The sequence below is a fragment of the Scophthalmus maximus genome, chromosome 1 (assembly GCF_022379125.1).
Source record: "Scophthalmus maximus strain ysfricsl-2021 chromosome 1, ASM2237912v1, whole genome shotgun sequence".
Lineage (NCBI taxonomy): Eukaryota > Metazoa > Chordata > Actinopteri > Pleuronectiformes > Scophthalmidae > Scophthalmus > Scophthalmus maximus.
The window spans coordinates 4,655,001-4,679,220 of NC_061515.1; the positions used below are offsets into that span (position 1 = coordinate 4,655,001).

A 24,220-nucleotide genomic window follows, 5' to 3' on the forward strand; every position below is an offset into this window, starting at 1 on the left:
GATGGAATTTGTTTCAATGGCCCCAACTCAATCATAAACAAAAGGCATTTTGATGTTTATGCATTTTCAAAGCGTCTCCTGATTGCCAGGATGCAATTATGGCCAGTGAACATGAAATTTTATCTCAGACAGATGTTAAACTCTGGGTTCTATTGTCATTTCCTGGGTGAGTTCATACCGTATAGTGTTCTGTGCTTTGATTACAACGAGTGTAAAGGGGGCACAAAGGGCTCGCAATGGTATGAATCGGAATGGGAGAGTTACCTTGACGATGATTTGGCAAGTTTTTTTTATTTTTACGTTGTTAACTTTCTTCTTGGCCGAGGTGCTCGATGGACAGACTGCCTGATATCAACGTTTTCCAGGCCCATGCCTTAAAGAATGGACGAGAGGTAATTGTTGATGATTAATTTAATTGTTTTTGGCAAAATGGCATCTTTGTGCAAAGAAAAAGTATATATATATGTGTTTATACCGAGTGGCAATCCACGGTGACGTCACCAGTTGATTTGTGAAATGATGTTTTGAGGCCTCGAGTTTCAATGCATTAGATGCTTTATCGTCTATTTTACTCAATATGGGACCATCATTTACTAAATGAACATATAAATTTGTATTGAAGAAGAATTGAAACTGTAGTTTGAGACCATAAACTCCTCAGGTAAGTGTTACTGACGTTATAAAAAAAGTGACAAGTGGAGTCATTTTCCTCATTGACTTCTATAAAACTGACTTCATTTTGCAACCAGTGGAGTCGCCCTCTGTTGGTGATTCCAGAGAATACAGGCTTCAGGCACTCCCGCAAGTTGCTCTTTGCACTTTTGAAAGTGCAAGATGTGAACTCTTTGTACACAAAGTTGCAGCACTGATATGTACACTGCTCGTCACTATTCTTTTTACTGGTATTGGACCCATGAGCATGTGTGCGTGTGGTCACTTGAACCTAGTCTCTCCACATTCTTCAGGGCAAATGTATGATTTATTTCATGCAACTCGAGGAAAAAGTGCTGGTTATGCGTGTACTGCTGTTATCAAAATGAAAGTAACATAACGGGACTAAACAAATAAAAGAATATGAGAATAACGTGTGTTCAGCGGTGGTTGTGTGTTCTATGATGATTGTGCCTCCTCTTTAATCCCTCCGTGAAAAAACACAATATTTAACAGACTGACGTGTCTGTGAGCATTTATGGAGAAGAAAAAGACAATAAGGGAAAATAACGACTTACCCATGGGAGATGAAGGGCTGTCCATGGGACTTCCAACCGATGACACCGTCGGACCCTGACATTGACACAAGCATCAGACAGACGGGTGGGGGTCGAGGGTGGAGGGTGACAAATAATAGGGGAATTAGAAATTAATGATTCCCCCAGTATGTAAATGGCAATTAAAGGACGAGTTTTGCTGCAGGCTCTGTGGCCCAAATCGCCTCCATTTGTTTGGATAGGGACCGACACACACACATGTGCACACACACACACACACACACACACACACACACACACACACACACACACACACACACACACACACACACACACACACACACACACACACACACACACACACACACACACACACACACACACACACACACACACACACACACACACACACACACACACACACACACACGCATGTCATGCATATTGAGGCTGTGACACACATCTATAGGGGCATAAAAGAAAATAAATCCACAACGCCCTGGACCAGATCAAATCAATCGGCCATAATGGCAGCGCTGATCATTATGTGCTGCTTTTGTTTGTTTAAATGAAGAGTGAGTGTGTCTGCCATATCGAGTTGGATTAGGCAGCAGGAAATCTGTTGCCTGCAGCTGCAAGCGCTGGACGAGAGCCGCCGCGCCGGGGCCCTACAGTAGAACACAATGATGGCCTATTTAGAAATCAATGTCAAACTTTCATTAGCGAGGTCAACAATGTAGATGTATTGTCTAATCGCTGTGGGTCAACAAGGCACGAGAGGAGGGACGTGGCCTCCCCAGGGTTCCGGTGCGGCGTGCAGGGAAGATTTAAAGCTATAGATCCGAAATTCCACTCCTTTGCGTGCACCGTTAAGTTTGGAGGGGATATAGACATGTCTTTCGTCAAGATTTTGCCGCATATGGCAATTTTGGAATGAGCTGCAACGATCAGCTGCAGAGACTGATGGACGGCCCCACTCAAAGAGTTGGTCGGCGCTGACCTAAACCATCACGGGCAAACTAACGCTGCTTCTGCTGTTTTGGTTAAACATGCAGGTTCTAATGATACCGTCCGTCAATCAGACCTGGAGATAAGCGAGATACCGTATGCCAAAGCAGTGTTTCTCAACTGGTCCAGCCCCCGCACGTGTCCTTTCTGCTCTGTCAGATCCTCCAAATGAAGTAACAATGAGCCAAACATAATTTTTTTTGCATCTTTTCGTGGATTTATCTGGATATGAACAGTGCAATTATGCAGTTAAACAACTACATTTGCACTCGCACAATCTCAGATTCAGCTGTAGTGGTATTCTTTATTGCCAATTTAAACACATTTGCAAAAGCCACGCGACAGAAATAGAAAACAACGACCTCAGGGCACCACACATATTGTACAGTAGCTGCACTTAGACATAAAACAAATGGTAAAAAAACACAAAATGACCATATAGTCAAATAATTACACCTACACCTGTGCTGTATAGCTCCCGGCCTTGGTGTGTATTTTTTTTTTTTTTATGCACAACTTTGTCCATCTGTCTCGTGTCCCATATTGAGGCGTTGCCATACCACAGTAATTCCTATACACCTAAATGACAAACGCTCGCAATACCAGCATGATAAAGGTGCTCTCCATATCTACTGTGTATTACTTAATAAATCTAGACACAGTACTACTCATTTTATTAACAGGTAGCAACTCCACGCACCTTAACTAACTCTTACATCTCTACTCATGAAATCGGGGCAATTTCATGCAATTCATATTTTGAACGGCAAACTGTTCACGAAACGCTCTTGGCCTCACCTCCATTACCGGAGCTGAAAAATCCTCCACTGATCCTCATCCCTCATCATATCCGACCGCCCGGGGCATTAAAATGACAGAGTGCTAATGAATCCATCATGCCGGTTAATTGAAATGATGTATGATAGTCATTTGTTGTCTTTGATCCCCGCGCTATTAGCACTGTGTAACTGTATGACTAATTAGTACGGGAACACTTCTGAACATAATTGGCTGTAATTAATCTGTCGGGCGGCGCGAGAAAAAATGACGGCGCTTGACAGTTATGACAAATTGCAGTGTTGATATAATTATGTAATGATGAAGAGCGCTCAGTGTAATGAACCCCCCCCCCCCCCCACACACCCCAGATTAGGTCGTAATCCTGTTTGTTCCGCTTTACTCGCTTCCTCATACAGTTTCTTTCTCTTTTTCTGTTTTTTGTTCGACCGTGTGTATCGGATGAGCAGCGGAAATTATGCTATCGGACTCCCTCCGTGCTCCTTTTCAAGGGTTTCCATGGAAACTGTGTCAAGTGATTGAGGTCGGGGGGTCAAACTGACCAATAGTGAGTAAATTACATTTCTCTGAATGATTCCCCCCCTGAGCCGCTATTGAAATCGAGCTCCGGCCCGCTGATGGATACATCTTGTCATTCACAGTTTAGACGGCAAGAGAGGAAAGTACAAACATGACACGGGGGGGGGGGGGGGGGGGGGGGGGGGGGGGGGGGGGGGGCTCGCCTTGCTCAAACAAAGAGGCTACAAGAGGAGTAAACACAAACACACCTATACGGCAGAGCTGCGACTGTGCACCTCGCACTAGTTCGCATGGTCAAGCCACCGTTTCAGTGTTGCACTCCAATTCTAGTAAAGTGAAAAACTGCACGACGAATCTAAAGAGTGCTCGGCTCCACGTGTCCCCTCGACGGGGGCTGTTTATTAAGGTCAAGTTCTCCCTTCCACAAACACCGGGCCTGAAGGTCACTGGTTTGTCTGAACCAAAGCTCACTCAATCCCTCAGCCAGAGTTCAAGTGCTGACGTTCGTCCTCCTCTTCCTTCTTCTGCTTAACCCCCCCCCCGCCCGATGCCGGGGTGTCAGATGAGCACCAGAGAGAAGAAGGTGATAAAAACACAAACAATTGTGATTTATTGCTTATTGTGTACCACAGAGTGGAGAAGAGGTGGGGGGGGGAGAAAAAACCCCAGATAGAGCGAAATCCACTGCAAATTGAATTGTCTTTGTTTGAACAAAGAAAAAGACAAAAGAGAGAGAAAATACAAGTTCTATGACAGAGGCCATAAATGACAATGGCACAATAATCTACAGCTGACCTGTCGGGGAGGCTGATAAGCCCTTCTCTAAAGGGGGGGGGGGGGGCTGATCGATACTAACTATTCATTTCTGAAATTATCTCCACATTGATCCGGGGACAAGTGCCAGCAAAGCCGGGGCACACTGGCCCCCTTAATACAATAATTATATAAAAGGGCTATAAGCTCATCCTCCCAACCAATAAAGCCTGTCAACGGCACCAGGCGCGGGCGCAACCCCCATAATCCCTCAGTACATTGGCCCCTGACCTCTGGGCTCGGAGGCTTTTTCACCGCAGCCTCTATAAAAGTTGCTCTCGCGAAAGGACACAATTGCTGGATCTATATACCTCGATGAGCAGAGGTGGGGAAACCAGATCTGCGGCGCTGATGTAATGATGCGGATGTCGGTTGACCTGCTATTCGGCCTGGTTATTGCCCGGACCTCTGCCCGTCGCACTCGGGAGAGGAACACTCGCTTTTCCTCTCTCTCTCTCTCTCTCTCTCTCTCTGGTGTCCTTCACCCAACAACCTTGCACTTGGTCTCAACATCTACTACTATAAAATCAAATTCTAATCATCAGGCAATCATCATTCCGAGATCAGACATGAATCTTTATGCAGAAATGAGTGAATCTTCAGGGAGAAACTCGCTCTCTCTGTTTGCCGCAGAACCTACTTTGGTGGTTTAGGGCTGATGAGACCGGGGGTATTTTTACGTATAAATCTTGCCCGGGTGCAGCCCTTTGAGATTGCTCGCGAGTAATCTGTGGAATTATCAAAATGAAAACGAATATTCCAGCCACCTGCCATGGCTCAAGATGAACCACTCGCATGAAATTAATAAGAGACGTGCCATCTGTCTGCATCGCAGCGCATACATGCACGATTAAAGACACCACTTAAAAAAATGTAAAACGAAATCCCTTAGCCTGGATAATACTTAATTTGATTTTTGACAATTCCTCCTCCATAGATGGCAAGGCATGTACAGTACACACAAATCTGCTTAAGGTGACTATAACTACAGCATTTGAATAAGATATCTATTAAATAATTCATGTGACAGTATAACTATAGTGGAACACGTGACTCTGAAGCCAGTGGAGGGCCGGTGTCCCCGGTTATCTTAATAAACCAATTGATCTGCTATTGAAGAGGCTCGTTCCTCTGAGCATCAAGCGAGACAGACCGGCTCCAATCAGACAGGCACGCGTTATCAAACTGGGGAGTCAATTAAGAGGGGGGGGGGGGGGGGGGGGGGAGGGGCGGGGGGACTGGCTCCAAGCTGTCAGCAGACTGGTTCTCACTGAGGGACGACGCTGGTCGAGGATACACTGAGTCCGGGCCGGAGACATGCAGGAGTCAGTGTTACCGCGCCGGACTGACGGAATATGCGCCGGGATGTAACCTTGCCTTCGCGAAACACGCCAACCTGCTGTGAGTCTGCTCGCTGGGCTCAGAGTCACACAGTCTGCGGAGACGGAAGACTCCCGTCGCCTCTGACTTCTTTTACAGAAGCCGCTCGAAAAATAAACGTGCGTCTTTACAAGTGTGGGCGCAAATTACCTGAAAGATTTTTTTTTTTGATTTGCAGTTGCTCATCACACAATAATTGAAAAGGCAATTACTTTTACTGAGACAACAGCATAAACATAGTTTCATTTCTTGTAATATAACTTTCATCACCCAGCAGAAGGGTATACCTTTTATCATCTCATCATTTCCATCACTGGGAATAAATACTAGAGGCCGATATTAGCCTTTCACAGACATATGGGTATATATAATATATGATATTATCGGCCAACTGATTTGAGCCTTTAAATCTGCATTTATGTTTACATGTTCTATACAAAAAAGCGTTTGTTATAACTTCTATGTATTTGGTTGTATTTGTGTTTTTCAATTTATAGTTATTTATGATAAAGTTCATGCTTAAACTAAAATATCAAGCCTCAATTACATGTCTTTGTCATGAAGGTTTGATAACGACATTTTAGAAATGCGATGTATCGGGATCAGGAATCTTGTACTCCCAAAAATCCATATCGGTCGGGCTCTAATAGATAGAAGGAGGAACGGTATTCTCGTCCTTGTTTGGGTTACACAATGGGTGACGCAGCTCCTTATTGCAATAAATCCAGTTCTCATTTTTCTGCAAAATACGCATCTTATAGCGAGAAGAGAATAAAATGGTGAAAGCAAGGATTATAGGGGACCGATGTAAGCATCACCATTACAATGTGCAATCAGTTTTACATCATGATGACCAGTTTAAGCCAATAAGTTGTCTATATTTCCCCTTTAAATCGTCTATGACATTGTGACATCATCTTGTGACTTTTCCGGGGCAAAGCTTTTACTTTGAATTGAGAATAGTTGACGGCACTGGTTCTCACAGAGAAGCCCCTCTGGACCAGGTGAGTGTTCAGTGTGGATGTACCAGTGGCTCAGATATACAAACATTGTGTATGAAAGATATATATTTAAATAAGACAACTTTTCAATGTTTCCAGTTTTTTAGGTGGAAGCGATAGCTGCACGCACGCCGCCGCTACACGCCGCCGCCAGGCCACATCTGCAAGCAAACGTGTGCTACACACGGAGATCAAAGTGAAATCAATCCTCCATCAAACTGTCGGTCAGTGGAAGAGGAAAAAAAAAAAAAAAGAGGTGAACCTCATATTGTCAAAGGAACATGAGATTAGAAACCTTCATCCAACAAGCGACGAGTTCCCCGACACATCTTTGCGCTGCGTGCGCGCGGGGGGGCAACTCGTTTGAGCTGGTGAACGGCTGATGGCGACATTCACCACTTAACATGGCCACAAGCTTCCATTTCCGAAACCGGGAAACCTCCTCCCGTCCGTGCGATTTCACCGGCCCCGGCGAGACCACACTGAAGTCTCGGATGTTCCTCGCTTTTTGGCCCCTGCGAGCTCATCGGCTGAGGCGGAGGCGGAGGCCACACACTCCAAACGCCCCGTGTTTTTTTGCTCCAACGTTCTGGGAGAGTTCATCCCTCAAAGTGTTGTCAACTCCTCCGGGGAACACGACGCACGTCTCCTCCGTGGGTTTTAATTAAGTCTTTGGTGGCAATCTAGCAAACTACATCTGTTGTGACCGAGAGGCTTATTATTGGCGAGGCATGTTGACAGGCGCCCTTTCCTGTTTGACTAACCATTCCTATTTTCATCCCAGCTTTCATGTTCTTCGTGAAAATCTCAAACTCCTCTCCGTCTCGTCGCAGGAAGCCGGGCTTCCTGACGGTGGAGCCGCAAACGTTTAGCGGAACTGTGTTTTGCGCCGCAGGTTTTGTGCGGGAAAAAAAGAAAAAGTGCCACGTGAAGAAACGCAATATCGAAGGAAAAAGGAATTCTCCGTTGTGCTCTCGCGGTTCGATAAACGTTATGGAAGAAAAAGGTTTTCACCCATCGCACGACTTGGGAGACGAGGAATGGAATGCGTCGATGACGTGTTCTTTGCCATCGGCAGGCGTGTAACGTCCTCCGTGACTTCCATCCGTTGCCGTCTCTCGTCGGCACACTGGTGCTCCCCTCTAAGGGGCGAAGATTACCCCTAATGTGTATTCTAAATGCAGATGTAATTGCATCAGTGATCATTTTAGATACAAACGACTAAATAGCTCTCTTCACAAAGGGGATGTAATAAATATTGAAGGGACACGCCGAGGCTCTATCCACCATTTTACTTAATTGCCTCAGACCGTGGCGACAATGGCGGGTTACTGGACTGTGGCGGACGAGCGCCTCGCCCACGAGACAAACAGGGGATGTATCTATTATCGGAGGCGCACGGAGGTCGTCGACCTGCGACAAGGCGGCCGGCCGGAGACATTAGAGATCATGTGCAATTTAATGTTCGCACAAAATAAAGGGGGGAGGAGGAGGAGGAGGGCGGACGGACGGACGGACAGCGGAGGCAGCGCCACAAAAGGAGGCCAGAAGAATGGACGGCCGACACGGAACAGGCCCCCCCCCCCCAACCCCCGAAAGAATCCTGGGTGTTTTCTTCTCAAGCCACTCAAAGCCATCGTGCTGTGCCTGATTCCACTCACTCCTCTGACACTTGTATTAATGGTATTCTGGCCCGGGACTGTAGATGCTGAAAAGCGATTGTGCCGAAGCAGCTGTGTCTCTCTTACTCCCCTTTTTTCTCTCTCTCACATACTTTACTAGTGTCTCTTTTACTGACTCCTCTATCCTTTCTCAACCCTCCTCTACCCCCCCCCCCCTTCCCCACACACACACACACACACACACACACACACACACACACACACACACACACACACACACACACACACACACACACACACACACACACACACACACACACACACACACACACACACACACACACACACACACACACACAAACCTTCTTTATTCTCTATCCATTCGTTCAGTCATTACTGGTCAATGTCAGCACTTGAAAACTGTTGTGCTTGCCGAGCCGGTGTCATCACAAGTGGAATTAACCATTTTCCCTGTGCCTGATTGCAAGAAGCCCGACTCATTCCAGCACTCCTATACACTCCATCAAGATCCGCTGACAGAGAAGAAAGCGCACCGGGGCTTCTATTGAAAGCATGATATAACAGCAAATGTTTACCAGTCTGCGGGCTGCAGCTCCTCGATCGCATCACGGAAAGCAAAGAAGAAGAAAAAACGACTCAAAAGTCAGAAGTAACTTCAAAGATATAATTTGAATCCACTCGTAAGTTTTCCCACAATGGAAGTGTGGAGGGGGGGGGGGGGGGGGGACGTTAATCCCAGTTGGGTGCTGTTGAGTAACACGTAATCAGTCGTCCTCAGGTACAAGACGACATCAGGTCGGACACAGAGTGGCACAGATTTGTCTTGATCTCAAGGGGATAACATGCAAAACTCTCCAAGGCACCACCTCAAGTAAACACAGCTTACTGTGTAAGATGATGGATGTAATTCCTGGCAAGGAGAAAAGAAAAAAAATCATAATCACGGTGGGGGGATTACATGTAAAATCTTAATATCTTGTATTTAGGCCTTCGGTGGGAGTAATCTGTTGTCTGATCTGCCTGGTACATTGCTCCAGACGTTTGTGGAAGATCATGAGTAATACAATACAAATCTGCCTCTCCTTTTTTATTATTTGTATTAATTTCTCGGCAGAAGATTACAAGATTTGCGGAGATGTGACCCGACCCTTTTCCCGCCGCTGTAGGTGGCCTTGACATTGAGGTCAATACAGAGAACTTGAAATAATCATTAGCACCCGGATCGGCTTTCTCATTATTTTAATAGAATTTATTTTACACAGCAAGTAGCTTTTGAAATAAAAGTAAAGATCATGTAGTCCGACACGAGAGAGAGCGAGAAGGAAAAAAAACAGGGACACAAGGGTCTCTCAGTTAATGTATCATCATCTGAGTGAGTTTGGATTGGAGTTATTAGAGTATTTCACTTCATTGCATGACCTCCTGTTCCTCCTCAGATCATGAATCCTATTCATTACCCCAGTCCTTCTGGAGTGCCCGCCTTTATAATATTACTCAATTTATATTCTGAAGCAGGCTCCTGGGAGAGCGATCAGCGCTCCGAAACAGCGACCCCCCCTATAACCCAATCACAATATTTAAAGGGCAGCAAAGAGCTTTTTAATGCGCGTCGTAGATAACCATTTAAAGTGGATTGCTTTGGTTTAATATGACCTTAACAGGCTGGCAGTCACATGTGAAGAATGAATAAGCTAATAGGGGAGGCGACGGGGAGAAAGAATGAAAATCAAAAAGCAGAATATGAGAGATTTGTTTCAATGCGAGCCGGCGCTCCTGACGGCTGCTGAGGGGGGCATGATAGAGAATCACAGGCGTGTGAATGAAACAGGACAGGCGATGAATGAAGCGACTGCTTGCCTTTCTCTTTCCCCCCTTTTCCCGCAGTATGAACTGCTTTATCATGATAAAAGACAAGACAGGTGTAAATGACACATTTACATTGGCCCATCAAAGGGGGAACTTGTCTCAATCTGGATGAAAGCAGCTGTGGATCTGGGGCTTTTCACTGGGTTTCCTTCGGGGGGGGGGGGGGGTCAGTTACAGGATGATGTAGTGGCGACGTGCACGCGTTTGTTTAGGCGGATCATGACAAACTCGAGTTGGCTCTTTCACAACAATGGCGTTGTGTTTGGTAAAATGTGTTTGCTATAAATCACATTATTGTTCGCTGGAACATGGACAGTGGCAAATGTCAACTACATATGTGCAGTATGTACGCAGTCATGGGAAGCAACTAAGTAAAAGTACTCAATCTATAAGTTGTACTTAAGTACAACTTATAGATAAAATGCATCTCGTTAAGCAAAATGCCTTTGTGTTTTAGCGAACTGGCCATTTTATGTTCTTTTGGGCATAAATGGGCTTATTCCTACTTTTTGTAACAGCTATTCATACTTTTCAAATATCATTTTACCCGTAAATTATATTTGTATATAAAACATGAAGCAAACCAACACAATACGAGGCAATAACAAACACCTCTCATTGGATAACAGCACCCCTGGAAAGGTCGCGAACATATGAGGGCCAACATACATAGACAAAGAACCAATTTACATTTTCGGTCAATTAAGAGTCTCCATTTAACCTAACCCCAATCTGCATATCTTTGGACTGTGGGAGGAATAACAAGCAAACTCCACGCAGATAGGCCCTGGTTGGTTTGGACTGGGACAAGAACCAAGAACCTTCTTGCTGGGAGGCGACAGCACCATTGTGGAACCCCTCAACACACAAAGCTTCCGACTTGTACTTTGATTTAGCGCGTTCGCATCTCCTGCAAAAGCCATTCCTCTTGGACAGTGAGTTACAGCTCGAAAAGAGCATGAGAACAAAACACAACGAAGCTGCAAAGGTGGAATATCAGTTTCTCATATTTGACGCGATGTCGATTTGTGTCCCTGACAACGTCAATAGTCTCTTCTATTCACTTTGAAGAAACCTCCCCTTTTTTTAATTCACATGAAAGCTTTTAGAACGGTTTAAAAAAGCAGGGTGTTAACTGTACTTGGTGTCGCCGCACAACATGCGGAAATGTCAACTTCAATTTGTTTCTTGGTTTGAACTTGCTCACCTTTGCGTAGTCACGGCTCTCCCGGGTAAAGCAGAATGAACCTTGTGTTTCGGTCCCACGTCAAGTCAGGTACTTGCCAAATTTGTTACGTCTTCCATGTTATCATTGGCGATTGCGTGATATTTACCTGCGCGTGTGCGTGATTTCTGCGCGAGCCCATGCCCAGCGCCGCCAACGGCCGACACAGATCCATCTATATTTAGATGAACTCTGATGTCCTTGACATTAATCACAGTCCATAACCAAAGGCATCATTTCATCTTAAATCTGGCTGGACAGCACATTTTTTCAGCCAAATGAAAAAGTGCTGTGCCCTCCGCCTCTTTCATTACAATAAGGCACACGGATGCTATGAAATTGACAGGCATCAACATTGACAAGCAGGGAGAATTATGCCTGCATGTAATTTACTGGTATCCACTCAGGTGTGAACTTTTCTTCTTCTTTTCTTTTTTTAAATCTCATGACATCACAGGGAGAAGAGATGCAGGGAGTCATTGGCCACACAATACAATCTGAATGATTGAAACACATTGTGCTCAGAGAAGGAATTGAAGGCAAAATAAATGACCATGGTGATCACACCAAAAAAACATCTGGTTCATAAAAGGACTTTACATGGGCCTGATTGATAATCCAGCCATAGATTGTATTGTCAGTCCCTACTCAAAACTTGTGATTAAGAATTTAGTGCTTAGTCAATTCTGCTCTCTCTTTTTTTTTGGAAGATTTTAATTAGTAAATGAACCTCGCTTATGGACCAATGATTGATGCCCCGCAGTAACCGGCTCCCGTCAGTGCGAGAGTGAGTGAGTGTGTGCGTGTGTGTGTGTGTGTGTGTGTGTGTGAGCTTTGTGTGTGTGTGTGTGTGTGTGTAAGCATGTGAATGATGCAGATGATATATAACAATCATCTGGGGGAAAAAAGAGCAGCCAAATGAGGGACAACCATTACATTAGTGTTCCAGAATGTGATCGAGAGGGAAGGGTCACTGTGTCTTACCAGTATTAAATTCTAATTGGACATATTATGCGCTGGTAGCTTGTCAAAATATGGGGGCATTTGATTTAGGGGATTTGCAGAAGTGCCTCGGGCTAGTGTCAGAATATGTTTCGAGCCTTACTAATGGCCTTGATTTCAACAACACGTTTTAACAGAAAGGCGGAAAAGTAAACCAGGACATTAAGAATATTTAACATACACATCCTATTTACAGTTTCACTTCCCTTGCTGTTTGTTAACTGTATGTAATATGTCCAGAATTAGAAAATAATAAAAAGTAGATTCGCCCCTGCCCCGCCATTTTGTCCGTTTGGGAACATTGAACGTGCAACACAGCTTCCCGAGATGCTGATTGTACATTGGATCAGTGCTTATAGGGATTGATACCCTCATAGTTGTATCCCATTGGTCGCTGAAGAGCCCATATAAATCATCCACTGGACGCTTATATACAAACTGCATGATAAATGCTTCGTGACCTAATGATGAAAACAATTATTTGGGCCTTTAACTTTTTTTTTTTTTTTTTTTTTTTTTTTTTATCTCTGTGCAAAATGGAGCCATTCTGGAGACAGAAATAGTGACAAATAACGGTAAGAGGCTGTGAAACGCTGCCGTTCACACTTTCCGAGATTAACGTCATTTGTATCAGTTTAGCGCCAGAGGGGCCAAACTGCATGATGGAGGGTCTGAATTGGCCCTCGGTAAAAAGGAAAGAAAAAGAAACTAAAGGAGGGGAGGAGAGTAAAGTGTGAAGAAAGAGAGGGAAAGTGGGATGTAGTGGATACGGGGATTTGTTTGTCGTGACGGGGCTGGGGAGGGGACGGACGATTCCGGGGTCAAAGGTGGATCTAAAGCAACAGAAACAGGGGAGCGTTACATTTCCTCTGGCCACCCTTAAATAATGTCCGCAGGCCCAAGTTATTAACCTCTTTAAAGCCCACAGAGCAGAGCGGCGCAAGCCTCCAGTCAGGCCCGGTCACAGTCAGGGGACAGATAGCAGAGATAATAGAAGTGCACATGGAGGAACAATGTACTGATGGTGTATCTGGGGATGAGGGGGGGGGGGGGGGGGGAAGAGTAGCACAAGCGAGGGAACAGGGCCAAATAAAAAGAGAATAATCCCGGGCACAGATAATCAAAGGGGCGAGGTGGAGAGAGGAGGGAAAAGAGGAAAATGCACCTGAATTTTCTGCTTTACTTTTTTTTTTTTTTTTGATACTATTTGTAATAGGGGTTTTATGATGTGTTATTCCCGGCCCTGCGTACCGCGGCTGGGGCGGCGCGAGGCATCGCTGCTTCTCCGGGGGGGTGACGCGGAGGCTAAGGATGCTGGTTCACGGAGGGTTCACCCATTACCCAGGCCCTGCAGCCAGCTGGGGGGCTAACCAGGATGATCAGCGCGAGCCACAGCCTGCACAGGCCCCAATGATTTTCACATCAAGCCGCCTGATGTACAGCTCCGCCGTCCACCAATCGCTCTCCCATATCGATCCCCGCTTAAATGAGCCTTCCCTGCTTTGTACCATGAGCAATAATTAAAAAAGCAGCACATTGATTTTAACTAATATTATGAGAGATCAGGATGTGCACATGCCTACAAAACAGCCCGGGCGCCTCGGCGACTGTCGGCGGCGGAAAAACAAAGCGGTGCAGAAAGAGAGGGAAGGAGGGGAGGAGGGGAGGGGGGGAGGAGGGGAGGAGGGGGCTGATTCAATTCAGGGTGCAAACATACAAAAATCACTGCAAACGTGTTTAGTTTGTGTTGTAAAACACCGAAAATGCTACCAAACTCTGTGCAAAGACACCGACACAGCCTGTGGGGCTGCTTTCAAATTCCTCCAGGCAGCATGTGTCACGTTTTAATTGTTAGTGAAGGGACAATAAAATGTCCAGTGTGCCAGAAAGGCGAACATGGGCTCAGGATTGAAATATATAAGTGCATATGTGCTTTTTTAAATATTCACGGATCAGGTCAGAAGGGTCACGTGATTTCGTTTGTCGTCGACGTGGTGTGAAAACCGCAGTGTCAACCCTTGAGATGGTGAGAAAAAACAGCCCCCATTTCCAGAAATGTTTTAATATTTTGTTTTTAGATAATGCGATGGGTTTCTAAATTATTATTTTTTTTTTCAGATAAAAAGCAGTGAGATGACGGGACACGAGGAGAAACAATGATGAGAGAACGAATCGTAACGAGGGGACCTGGGTCGTACCGGTTCATCGTCATACGCATAACATTGTAATGTTAAATGTTTGAGTTATGCAATGTCATATCCAATCAGCATATCCCATTATTTTAATACTGGATTAAACACTGGTCCATGTTACGTTCCTGATCAGATGTCTGAAACAGCAAATTATTTAAAATGATTTCAGTTGGTTTGTTCTTTTTGTCCGTACAGTACGTGTGTGTTTATTAATCACAATTACACTGGTGCTGTATTGTATCTGGCAAATTAACAAAAAACACATTGAAAAATGCCACATCACACGTTCACAACAGCAGTTGCTTCGGCTCAAACTCCTCCCGGTGTCACATTAGCACACCTCTGCTGTACCAGCCCCGTCCTCATTGGCACTTTCGAGAAGAAAAAAAACCAAACAGACATAAAAAAAAAAAAAAAAAAAAGAATAATCCTCACCAGAGCACTCACTGCCAGATCACTGTCCTTCTGTTTCACTGCGCATTTGTGAATACCTATGCGTAAGTGCAAATGAGAGTCCTATGACATAAACACAGAGACTGCACATATGCTGCGACGACGCTGCGGACGCTTTAAACGCGATAAGTTACTGCCCGCGCGCGGGAGGGAGGGAGGGAGGGGGGGGGGGGGGGGGGGGGGGAGAATCCCGCCCCCCCCCCCGGATGCTCTGTAGCCGGGGGTTGATGGTCGCCCCCAGTGGACAGTCTTGCTGTACTCGGCCATTGTGGCTCTAACGTTGGCGGCGAGGAGCCATTAAAAGGCTCCTATAAAGTGACCAGAGCCCGGGGGCCCCCCCGAGCTCGGCTGTGCACTTATATGGCGCGCAGGCGTCCCACAGTCCTTAGCATATGGCCTGTGAGTGTCGACAGGCATGAAATTACATCAAGGGCATTTTTTGATAACTGTCGATACTCTCACAAAGACGGTCAGCCTTATTGACGCCAAAGTCAAGGGCTGCTCTGTGTGTGTGTGTGTGTGTGTGTGTGTGTGTGTGTGTGTGTGTGTGTGAGAGGAGGGGGAGTTGTCTGGGGCGCGATGAGGGGGGGCCTGCAATGTCAGACAGATGCCAGTGAGAACTGATCCAGGGGGAGCCTGATCTTTATTGATATGAGTAAATTGATATTGATAAGGATTTGGATTGCTATGGATTGTGTTAAGCAGCGGTATAATAGAGAGGTCCTCACGAAAGATTGCGGTCAGAGAGTCACTTTTATTAGACAAGTTTTTGGACTCCCTCATTTTAGTTTTACTCATTCTGAATCCAATGGATCTTAATCATGTTTGATCTTAAAATGAATATTGACACACAAGTGCATACGTGCTACTGTCAAAAGTCAACTAGAATAAATCATTGCTCGTAAATCTACCTACGTACAATATTCAGTGCTGTCACCAGCTCTGTTGTCAGCAGACACATGGTTCTCAGGGTGACAAACACATATGTACTGTATGATGACATGGGAGAGAAGAATCATCAAAAATATCGTGACAGAGCAAGTTGCAATAAATTTTTTCCACATATGGGGTGATGGAAGTGGTGTTAAATATAGATTTTTTTTTTGTTTCAATGCAGTGACGGGGCCGTTGAATGTGAGTGTCGGTCCCCATCGAAGACTGGCAACTGACGTGAAGAGTGGAACAGGGCGATATGCATATATGCAATTATAGCATACTATACTGCCACCTAGTGATCATTGGTTATGTTAAAAAAAATTGTTTGAAGCTCATGCATATTTTCTCTCATGCATTTCCAAATTATATCTTAAAATATAAGATTTTAGCTTTTTCAGTAACTAAAGAATAACTAAAAAAAATCCATGAACAAATCAAAAGAGAGGAATTTATAAAAAGGAAATAGTCATGTTTTTTTCTAATTATTACACCGCCCATATTCAAACCTAACCAAATATTTCAATGATCGAATACAGTGACGAAACATGACATCTGATTTTTTAAAAATTATTATTGATCACCATGTCATTTATAGATTTAATAATCAATACTTATGACGCCACATGCATTATTATGTAAACCAGAGGCAGTGCAAATGTCCTCAGAGCAGATTGGGGGGGAAATACGTATTTCAATGGGCGATGTGATGTAATGAAATGTAATGATCATGGCTAAAGAGGATGGCCACATTTCAGCTCCAATGTCATCTGATTATTGGCTGTAGAAGTAAAAACAGACATAAACTCAAGTTCTGGGAGACGAGCTGCTCTGGTTTCTTTCCACGCTGAATTTCTCTGGTAAAACAAGTCAGCCGTCATTTTGCTCAGCCGAACGATTTGTTGTGACAGGCATCATCATTTCTTCTACTTCTTATCCGTATGTATACCTGATTCGTGTGCAGCAAAGTGGACTTTCACTGAGTTGTGACCTCAGGTGCAGATCATCTTCTTTCTTTCCGTCAAATCGTATGTTCTGTGTCTTAATATGACTTCAAAGTTGAGACGCATCTCGTTACTTTGGGTGTAGGCGACCGGAGAAATTCTGCATTTTTTTAATTTTATTTTTCATTTCGCCCTCAAACTCCCAAGAGGCCGCTGTGAGGAATCACGTTGAATTATTCTGCTCCTCTTGGGGAAAATCTAAAAAATAAAATAAAATAAAATGGATGACAAACGAATCATTAATGAGAGAGTGCAACCATGTGGGTTTTTCTTTTACTTTTGTGTGCAAAGGAAACGGAAACGAATTAACAGACAAACACACATTAGTCTTATCTGTGTGCTTTACAGCTCATGCAAACATACAAAAAGCCCTCTCAGGTCCTATGGGGGTCGGAGCTGTGTAGTGAATGCAAAGCGGTCGTGTCACTGGGACGGGACGCCTCATTATTTGCGAACGAGTTCCTTCCTGTCCTGCCATACTGAAGCACTTTGTGCCAACCAACACCAACTGGGGAAATAATAAAAGTCTTTTTTCTTTCTCCCCCCCCCTTCCTGTGATGCTGCTGTAGGAAACATTTCTCTCCCTCCCTCACTACAGATCTCAACAGCACTGGGGTGACTTCTTAACAAGTTAGGCTCTTTCATCTGCGATGTAAAGATTAGAGAATGTGAAGCGAGCTCGAGGCGGAAGTTGATAGTCCAGATCACCTCGAATCCGGGTTCCTCGGACGCAGCAGCGGCCGCTGTGATGCACATTAGAGGTGCGGCTAACTGCCTCCTTGTCCAATTAGATTCCATTACCTGCTCGTGGCGTCCCCCCCCCCGTTACGCTGTTGACACACATCTTCATGTGCCCACCCCTCGCCCGTTCATTCACGGCCTCCCTGCCACACACGCGCACACACACACACACACACACACACACACGCACACGCACGCACACGCACGCACAGCCTGTACTTTACAGATATCAGCTGTTATCCCCATCCAGCATCAGTCCCCAGGCACTATGCTAACAGCCCCCTCTACAAGCCAATTTACAAGGATTCTGGTCATGTTTACATTAGCCCTCTCTCAGTGCATGAAAAGAGCAGGGCCGCGCCGCGGAATAGAAATGAGCAAATATGAATAATTCAATCTTCCTCCTGGCCATTAACACGTTTTTCTTTTTCTTTTTTTCCCTTCCTCCCTTTGAATAAAGTGATAATAGGTTATCATCTGTGAAATGGAAATTTCATAACAGAGACGGCGGCGGAGGAGAGGAGCGTCTCCGGTTACACCAGAGGAAATTAATTTCACAGCACATCTGCTCCACAAAGCCCCGGCCCTCCAACCCTAAGTATGAGAAAATGTAGTCGTTCGGCTCCGCTAGCTTTCTAATTAGATTAGCATGCCTATTTGAAGGCGGGAATCTTTAGTCTAGTCAAAGGAATTAGTGTTGCCCATTACAGATACCTAATATTTATAATGATGAAATGACTTAACCAATTAGGGAGGGTTAAAAATGCATTATTTTACCTTATTATATTAGCCAGATGGTCTAGTGAATGGTCCGTGTTGTGCTGTGCATCTGGACGGGGGGGACTGGAGGAATGGGGGGGGGGGGGTTTTAGTCGACACCTTTTTCTGTCTCACTGCCTCCCCCGAGGAAGCAGCTTTGGCTTGAGGAGGAATCAAAAGTTTAATGAAAGAAGGCCTGAGCTTTCTCCCTCCGCCCTTTGTCGGGGAGAGATAATCGTCCCTGAAACAAATCAATCTTGAAATTGAAAACTTCTGTTGTGCGGATAAGGAAGTGACGGGCAGTGTAAACAGTTATGATTTTGATGGCTATCGTCATAAGAAGGCCGGCGACGGCGTCGAGGGAGTAGAACCTCTATAGGAGAATGAACGGGAGTTTGCCCTTTTTACCTTTAACTCCCTCCCCTCTGATCCATTTCTATCATTTTTTTTTCTTTTCTTTTCTTTTCTTTTTGGTTTTGTTTTGTTTTGTTGTTTACTGGTGGACAGCTGTAAATGATAAGAGATTGAGAGGAGCATTATCTGAAATGGGGATCAGCAATCCCTCCGGTGTGACGCCATGAGACTCAAGGCAACAGACTTCGGAGCCTGCCGAGTGTGGAGGAAGAGGATGAGGAAGAGGAGGAGGATGCTATAGGACCCTAGGACCACTGCCTTCGCTGTTGGACACCGGCTACCAATTGTCCACAGACCAGGGAGGCCGGTATCCCGAGGAAATGCACCCATATGGGACAATTCCACAATTTACGTCCAACATTTAGTGCCAATGGAGGGGGTAGTGTGGTGAGGGGACGAGATGGGCTCTTGCCCTATCCTGTCATGTCAGGAAAAAATAGTAGGGGGAAAAAGAACTCCTGGAATCCGCCCCTATGCTCCAGACATGCTCCAGAATATGACGGGTTCTTTCTTGGGTCATGTCCCACCACTCCACAAAATTCCATTGAAATCTGTTCAATGGTTTTTGGAGTAATCCTACAAATAGAAAGCATGACCTCCTTGGCAGGCTATTACAGTAAGTAGCACTTACCTGTTGTGATTTCATACATGGATATCAAACAAGTATTGTCCTACTCTGTCTATGAGTGCAGCTGGCAACCGACGTTTTCAGTGTCGATGCATGAGGTGAAATCAGGATCTTTAACTACCACGCATCAGGCCGATTGTTGGGTCAAATTGCATTTTGGAGTCAAATTCTTCTCGGGTGTGTAAACCGGTGAAAAGTCTTGCTTCTTGAGAGAATAAGGGACAACAACTTGAACATAATCTGAGGTTTGGCACAACTGTCCAACGCTGACAGATATGTTCTCAGATGGTTGGATCAGGTGTCCCGACACATCCTTGTTTCAGCTCTGCCGACGTCTACACCTGCGATCAGCAGGCCCCATGACAGTGTTGGTATGTTGTCGGTTTTATGACTGTGACCTACTGGGCTTCGGTTTTCTTTGGTACCTGCACTCACGCACACTTCCACTTCCACCGCGGAGACCTTGCCAAGGTTAAACTCGGGCAGTTGACACATTGTTTTCCATTGCAATTCCCCGCTACTCTTCTATCTTGCTCCGGCCGTTTACAGATTAAGGCAGTTGTATTATAAGACACAGAATTAAGCCCACAGTGTCCTGAAAGATATAGGCCAATTCACTGCTCTTAATTTTGCAATTCCCATCACCCTGTTGCGGCAAAGCCCTGCGTCTCCATCAAAACCATTAAGGGCACTGAAGCCTGGAGTATCATCAACAATGACAGGTAAATATTTAGGCTGTCTCACTGGAGCAAATAAGCCAGCCAAGGTCAAACGGCTGCGTTCGTCCATTCCAGCTTGGCGACATTGGTCTTTGCAGCAACAATGTACACACAGATCCGAAGCGGAGCACAAAGTTGCAATTGGCAAATGTAGACTCTACAAAAAAAAAAAAAACAGACCCCGTGATGAGATAATGTAACAATCAGAATATTAAGATAAAGGAAATATCAAGAGATGTACTTCTTTGCACCATCACTTCATATCATTCCCGGCATCAAACACAGTCACTGCATCAGGGGACCAAACAAGTGCATCTCAGGGAAGAAGGAGAAAGAAAAAAAAAAAGGTCAAGTCATTTGCCGCTCAAGAAATCATCAAAATCTTCCAACAACAAATGACTTCCAAATGTATCATCTATCATACAATCTGTCATACTGAAGCCAGGAAGAAGAAAAAAAATCATAATTGGAGTTTTTATCTTTTTCCATTATTTCTGTCCACCACCTCTGTCAACAAAATCAAAATGCCCTTTTGAGTCACACAGGGAAGTGTGCGGCAGTGGGCCGAGCCGCGGTGGCCTCGGAGATAGGGCGCGCGGGATAAGAAGTAAGTGAGTTCCTTCGTTTTGTGTCAACAGGAGACTTTATGGCTTTGAAGTAATAAATCATAAATAAAAAAACTACTCTGTTCCTAAACATTTATAGATAAGGGAGTTAGGAATCAAATCAATTTAAGTTTCTGTACACAGGGTCCCAGTGTGGCCCACAAACAGTTTAAGAATCAAAACCCATCTCCACGTGAAACCACTGTAAAATGGATTGGTGGTGAGGGGAGATGGGGGGGGGGGGGTGCCATGTGACAGACATAATACAGGGTCAAAATATCCCATCTGACAAAATGGAAAATGGAAACAAAATTTAACATCGCCACGGCTATCTCAAATCAACTCGTAGCGTCATCGGGGGAAATGACACTTTGTTGTGTTCTCGGAAATAGCACAGTAGGTAGTGGGCCTAAGAAATCCAGGAAGTGAACCGTTTTCCATCTAAAATTCTTTTGTCAAACTTATGAGCGCAATCAACAATAAAGGAGCGTCAAAAAAAAGTACATACAGGTATGTTTAAATCTATTTAAACATATGTACTTGACCAAGTACTGAGATTAAACTGAATGTGGTATCTCTTTTACTCAATCGTTATATTTGTAAGCCAATAGTGTACTTTGCCAGTATACGGTGTTTAGCCTCCCTCAGGATGTTCATTCACAAAGCATAAAAAGACATTTATATGAGAAAAGAAAAAGCTCAGCAGCGCTTATTTTCTCCAGCTGCCCGACTCATTTTTTTAACTATTTTTTCCCTAAAGGAAGTCATAAGATCGCACAAACTGTCTCCTAAACAGTGTCGTCGGTGTTTATCAGAAACTTTCTTGGTCCTCTCGATTTATGGATGCGATACAGTGATTAAGATTATAGGAGGAACAAAAAAGAAATGCATCTGGCTCATATAAATTGTTTCTTGCCAAACTATAGAAAGAGCTGCTTTATTTTAAAATGACGCATGCAGACAGTGCTCGAAGCCAAGTGACAATTAAAAGCGACGGGTTCATTTACAAGATTGTTACCTGAAGGCTTTGCACAGATCATCACAAAATAGACTACACTCGCATATACAGTATGTTGACTTTATGTGTTTTTTCCGTGTATAGGGCTGGGTTGCATAAACTACCTCCGCAAGTTGTGAGAGGTCTTTTTTTTAATACCATAGGGTTGATTTTTGGGTAGAACAAGGGATTTTTGTTGTAGTTTATTGTAGTTTTTTGAATGCAGAGCAAATTATTGTACATACTAGAAACCCAAACTGTAAAATTATTGGAGGGGAATAAAAAGTATATCTGGAATGCAGTGGAGTAGGAGTGTGTACCTCCAAATTTTGGTACAGGACATGTACATGAGTACATTTAGTTACATCCCACTACTGGCTTGCGTTTATACAAGTGTGCCTTCTCCAGTCGCTGCAATTTAAATATAATTAAATTGACCTACATCTTACAATCAAAACTGTAGGGAAGCAACATTCCTTTGCACTTGAAGCTGAATTGAGCATTTTAAAAAAGCCGAATTGTGTGACAGGGCAGTTTCCTGATGCCCCAAGGATGAAAAGAAAGGAGAATGTTACCAAGGGCGAATCATGCAGCAACTTCATCTTTAAGAAATATTATATATAATATATCAAAACGGAACCCTGATTTTTGAAAGATCTGAGAAATATGGCCACTGCTTGGTTGCTGGAGGGACACTTGTGGAGGCCTTTTAAGTAACCTAAAGCCCCAGTGTGTAATTTTTGTACTTTTGTGGCGGCATCTGGGGGTAAAGTTGGAAACCGCAACCAACTGAGCACCCGACAGGGGACACTTTATAGTGGCGCACCGCAAATTCCATTTCCAGTTTCCGGCGGCGCTGAAAATTCCACGCGAATGCGACGTATTCCGGACGGTTTTGTGCTACAACCGTATTCAACACGACGTAGCAAACATGGAGACTCACACGGAGGTCGGGTCCACCTCATGTAACTATATTTAACTCATTCAGAGACGTCGGTTCTCTTTTGCAGGTGATTATACATATATGATCACATAGTTATGGACAATATATGAAATTTCTGTGAATAAGTTCTCCTAAATATTACACACTGTCGCTTTAACATAGTTTAAAAGTGTTGTGAAATACCTTTGACACGCATATTTTTACAGCCAAACTACACCTGTTCACATGTTCAACCTTCCCAATGACAAAAAAAATAAAAAACCTGCACAACTCAAAGCAGTTCGCTAAATTGTCTGGCTTTTAGCTTCAGTTGTAGTTTTTAGATTATTTTTTCCCCCCACTACACTAAACTGAGAAGTCCAAAATAATAAGGACATAAGAAGTTAATTTTCACCCCTGATTGGTTTTGCCGGCCCTTTTTTTGCTGCCCTTCTCTCCAGCAAAGTCTTTGAATCCGGAATGAAATTCATATTTCAAGTGACGGCCTGCGCGACGTGGCTACAAGGCCGTCCATCACAGAGGTACGTGTCGGCATTAAACTATCCCCGCTGTTATGACAACAACATTACTCATCAGGATTAGGGGCTGTAGCCAAACAGTGCAGCTCCTCCAGCCGCGGCCATCTCCTGCTCCCTATCGATCGCTGCTCCCTCCATTACCAACACAGAGGCTATCTGCATGACACACCGGCACACCGCGCATGTTGATGATGCTCTTGTCTGCTGCCGGGATGCTTGGATCATGAGGTAGAGAGAGAAAGAGACAGAGGGAGAGCGGGAGGGAGGGAGGGAGGGAGAGAAACACGGGAGAAAGGAGGAGATAAAGAGAGAGACTGTACGCAGAGACTCTCCAGAGAGTGATGGTATAATGAAGTGCTGGATAGGTTTAATACGGACAACAGAAGGGGCCGCTGCCGTAGTCAAGTGCTGTTAATATCTCCTCCATTCCTTAAGCAAATCGAGTTATCTGGCGCCGCCTGTGTTTCGATAAGGAGTGGATGAGGTCCGTTGAGAACGGCTTGATTTAGATGCTGTTTAAAGTGAATATCCAGATAGCTCAAACGCATACTCTGTATGATCCGAATCTGCTTGTATGTCTGCTTGTTTCTTTACTCGGCGGAGCATGCGCTCGGACTGAAGCAGGGAGATAAAGCGGCAGCGGCGTCTGCATAAATCCCTCATTTCTGTGCCCTTGCCTTTTTCCGACGCCTCAAACGTGCCACAAGACATTACTTAAATAATGCCTGAAGGTGCAAACGCCACCGACGTTGCCCCCCCCCACCCACCCCCTCCGTTCAATTTGAAACGCATCAAATCCTCCCTAATTCCACATTTCACTCTCTCAAATTGCCCTGTGCTCTGAGACGTAA

At 44.7% G+C, this 24,220-nt stretch overlaps 1 long non-coding RNA gene across 4 annotated transcripts in view; it reads right to left on the minus strand.

The window, feature by feature from the left end:
* The window catches only part of LOC118311189, a 102,376-nt gene that overhangs the window by 55,365 nt on the left and 22,791 nt on the right, over positions 1-24,220 (minus strand). For all 4 annotated transcript variants that reach the window (XR_004793928.2, XR_004793926.2, XR_004793927.2 and 1 more), the window contains one exon: positions 1,230-1,284. This is a non-coding gene — a long non-coding RNA (uncharacterized LOC118311189). The remainder of the gene's footprint in view (positions 1-1,229; positions 1,285-24,220) is intronic.